Source organism: Gavialis gangeticus, unplaced genomic scaffold (genome assembly GCF_001723915.1).
Source record: "Gavialis gangeticus isolate Ggan-Ray unplaced genomic scaffold, GavGan_comp1, whole genome shotgun sequence".
NCBI classification, from domain to species: Eukaryota; Metazoa; Chordata; order Crocodylia; family Gavialidae; genus Gavialis; species Gavialis gangeticus.
Window position 1 is genome coordinate 45,160,169 of NW_017729022.1, and position 4,596 is coordinate 45,164,764.

Consider the following 4,596-nt stretch of genomic DNA (forward strand, 5'->3'; position numbering starts at 1 on the left):
TCCCACACTAATTTTGCTCAATCCTTAGTCCTTACTTCTGCACAATTAAGGAAGATGTTGAGGTGAGAACACCTACAACACTAAAGTCACATTATTCATTACATTTGGGAGGCTTGACCACACTATTTGTTTTCTACGCACACTCTCAAAAGACAGGCCAAAACTGTGTTCTACTCTTTCTTATGTAAAAAACTCATGGCTGTGTTCTATTGAGGTTGGCAGCAGTGGTATATTGAGCTGATACAGAGCTGTGGGCAGAGGTGGAAGGATGGCAGGGGTAGGAAGTAGAAATGATGTCTTACCTGTACCATCTCTCTCACACTCTGGCAGGAACTGCAGCTCACCAGTTTTCCCATGTTGCCCTGGTCACTCCCCATCCCCTCCAAAATATGTGTGGGGTTGCTTTCCTTATAGCAAAAATCCTGGAGGAGGGTGGAAATCTTTCTGCTCCACCCTTCCTCTGACACACTAATGGGCAGAGCTACCCACTGCCCAGGTCTTATGGTCAAGTGACACTTGGCTATGCCTGCTGTAGCAGAGACTACTGGCAGGGAGGGCATTCTGAAACCCCCATCAAATCAGCACTTGGGGCTGATGTTCCACTTGCCTGGTTATACTATTAGTTGGGAATAGTGGAGACCACATTTTAGTCAATATCCCAGGGTTAAGACACTCGCATGAGAGGTGGAGGTCTGCTTTCAACAGCCCACTCCAGTTGATCTGAATCACCGATGTGCAATCTAATATCCAGGTAGGATAGGAAATTAGGTATTAGGCTATCAGGCTATTCGACATTAGAGGATGAGGTTGTTGCCATCTGTTCCATTGAAGTAATTCTATTCTATGTAACTAGCTAAGTATTCTTCAAACCAGAAATAGGGAGAAGGAGAAAATGAAAGAAAGGGACTGACTTGCTGGCCTAGTGGTCAAGGCCTTCCTTTGGGGTATAAGGTTCAAGTTTCTGTGCTAGTGAATATTTTTAAATTTATTATGTACCTATCATAGCCAGCCCTTAAAATTATGTTTCCCTACTAAGTATGATCTATTTGGGCCATTCAGGAAAGATACACAGTGGACTGCTAAGTTTCAGAATCCCAGTAGGACTTAAATACCATGGAGGGCTCCAAACAACCCTGTGGCATCGAGAATGAGCATGCCATTGGTAAAAATAGAACTTTACCCACAAAAACCCTGGTGCCTACACACTCAAGACAGGGGCTTTGTAAATGCCACTGACATTTAAAAGTTAGACTTAGTTGACTAAATAGACATGCAGGCTTATTTATTTCAAGGCACCACATGCAGAGATACCCGTCACTAGCTTTCTGTGTTCTAGCTCTGAAACCAGAAGTAGTACAGTTGCTAATAAGCTCTGCTCCCACAGGAATGCAGCTATGCCACTTAAGTTATCATGGGGTGTCTGCACAATGCTGCCTTCTGTTGTCAACAACTATCTGTAGGCACCTAAATCCTTTTCTAGATCTAACCTCTAGATCCTGAAGATAGCTGCAAAAAGAAGATGAGTAGTCTGCAGTCACTCTGCCTATGACTACATTAGATGGAATTATAGAAGTATTTTGCCTTGGGCAGACAGTTAGGGAGAGTCCAGCTACCATGTCGTCTTGTTACAGGGGACAACAAGTACTCTGCACATATGGGTTGAGCTCTACCAGCCAGTATATCTTGGGACATACCGGGTTGAATTGGGACTTGTCTTTTGTCAGCTGTTTTTCTATGCTTATCCTAAGATTTGATAATCCTTGCACTATTCAGGGGCATAAGGAGGCTGGGGCAAAGATTTGTGTCTTTAATCTCATTTAGCAGCTGAGCTCAGTGATGAAAATACAGTGATTCATTTGGCAGACTAAAAAAGACAGAAAGAAATTAAAAGAAAACAACTTTATATCAGATTGGTTGCTTAACAAAGGTCTAGTATTTGGTAAAGTTCAGCCATGATACATACTGTAATCATGGTTGTGCTCTTTTCCTTTCCATATATATTTTAACATTATATAACCATCTAAAATATAGTCAGGACAAACTGTTAAAAAGTTTTGTCTCATAATGTAACTATTTTATAAAATACAGTTACATAGCCTAGCTTAGGAAGACCAGAAAGAAAGAAAAAGAAACAATGTTTTTATTTGTATCCTTATTTTTTGTTTCCTCTTATTTGTTTGATTTTCCACTGTGTTCAGTTTATGAATTCCAGTTGCTATAAGAATCTTCCTACTTGTTGCCTGTATATTGGTAGGAATTCTTTTAGATACATTTGTTATATTGGATAGTTATTATCTCTCTGCTTCAGTCTTAGCTTTCTAATGTCTAATGTTATTTTCATTGGTCTTATAGATATTAAGGCCACGAGGGAACACTTAGTCTGACCTGTTTAATATATGGCATAGAATTTTACTCAGTGAATTTAAAGATCCTGAGTGAAGGAAAATTTAAAAAATTGCTTCATTGGTTAATTTTCATTAGGCTTAAAATTTTGCTTCCTATTTCCAGTCCAAAGTTGGCAGATTTCATTTTTGCAGCCATTGGATGTTCTTGTGCTTATTTTCTACCATTAAGTTAAAATAATTCAATTAGGTTTTATATTACTTATGTTAAGTAGCAACTAATTCTATGAGTATTCTCTTTGGCTTTAATGGCACTACTCTTGAAGTGAGATACTGCTCAATTTAAGTGTGTCCAAAATTTGCCTTCAGCATCCTTTCAGGGAGGTATCTCTCTAAAGTGTCTTTTATTTGCAGTTTGAAATGAGCCTACATGTTGGGGAATTTTATTTCAGTTTCAGGCTCATTTCTGCAGTCGATATTCTGAAAGTACCAAGGACTTATATTATCTGTCTTTTTATTGGCCAGTAATACTCTACAAAGTTTTGGATGAAGAGCATAATCAGGCCATGGGGTTTTGCAGATGTCACTTCATGTCATGGTTCTGTATAAAGTTTAATTTGACATCTCTTATTAATTTACTCTAATTCAATTTTTCATTTTTGTATTATCTTCTAAGGTTTTGTATCCTATTTCTTACAATGTGTATGTTTATATACAATGGATTTTTTATATATGGTTACATTTCAAATACACTTTAATCTAGGATACAGATGCTATATGTTCCAGTTGTTTGATGGATTCTATCCTTTCATTCCTTGCAGAGATGGAGGAGTGGGCCTCAGATTGGAAAGTCTTACAAATAAGACTTAATTCTAGCAAACAATAAGTGCCTTCTATTTCCCCTGAATTTACTGAGAGTGTGTAACTCCAGAGAGGGATTAAACATAGCTCAGAACTAAACATACCATCACTGGAGCTTTATGAAAGGGGTGATGATGCAAGTAGTGGAGGACTTTGATGGTTCACACTATCAGACCAAGAAGTCAGAGGTATAGGTTAAAGCTCATGTGGAAAAGTTTGTACATTTTTATTAATGTTGTGGAATTATTATTAATCAAGTAGCTAGAGTATACAGAAATGACATTGTAATAAAGCTGTCTTACGGTCTTTCTTTGGACTTTTAAGTGGTGCATTATAATACCGTATCTGGTTGTTCATTCTGAGTCTACCATGTTTCCAGGGAACTCAGTCTTAATGGACTTTTTGAAGGTTTCTGTGATAGCTACCCCACAAATTAAGTCATCTGCCTGTTTTCCCTGAACTGTTGGGCCAGAGGCACCTGTCACGATCTTCCTCAGACCCAGCTCCATTTCCTTGTCTTTCCTGCCACAACTTGGTCTTAAACTTTACGTTTGGGAGGCAGGTAGCAGTGCTGGGGTCATTCTCAAGTTATGTATTGTTCCTAAAATTTCTTTTTTGCAGATTGCCTATCACTCCTGCTTTAGAAAGTCTTGTTGGAGCTTGCCTTCCCCAGTCCAGGCCCCTACTGTCAGCTTTTCCCAGGCACTGGCCTTATTGGCCCTATCTCCACCCTGTTTAGGCATTGCTGGGACTTCCTCCACTCCTTTAATAGTCTCAACCTAAACCTAAAGTTTCAGTTTTAAGAATGTAGACATAAAATGACCAAGGGACCTCTTTCCCTTCCAGTCCCTGGGTAGGGGTTTAAGTAGCCAGGTGTTACTCTCAGTCCCAACTCATCATACCTGTGAATGAGCTTCTAATTACTTGATTTATGATCCTATTTACCTTCTGCTGTTTTATCTCTTAAAAGGACCAGCCCTCCATTCTCTCGCTGGCCTGCCTTTTCCCTATTCTCTTATTTTTAACCCATCCAACCTCTGTCCCTCCATCCCTCTTTATTTTCCGTTCAGTAACAGGGTAAGAGTCCCCTGTTATGGTCCCTTTTTAAAGAAAAGCCATTTAAACAAAATAGATTTATTCAGAAAATAAGACAGTATTACAACATTCCCATGGCACATAAGATTTACTGTATTTACTTGATTCCAAGATAAGGCTTTTCCCCTTATTTAACATGGGGGGGAAATCCCCTTGTCTTGGAATTGAGTATGAGATAGGGAAGGTGGGGGGAGTAGTGGCAAGCAGCTGTTGTGGCTCTGGCACCAGCCCCAGCCCCAGCCCCAACCCTGGTTCAGGGCCAGAACCACAGCTGCTGTCTTCCCCCCCTTGCCTCTGT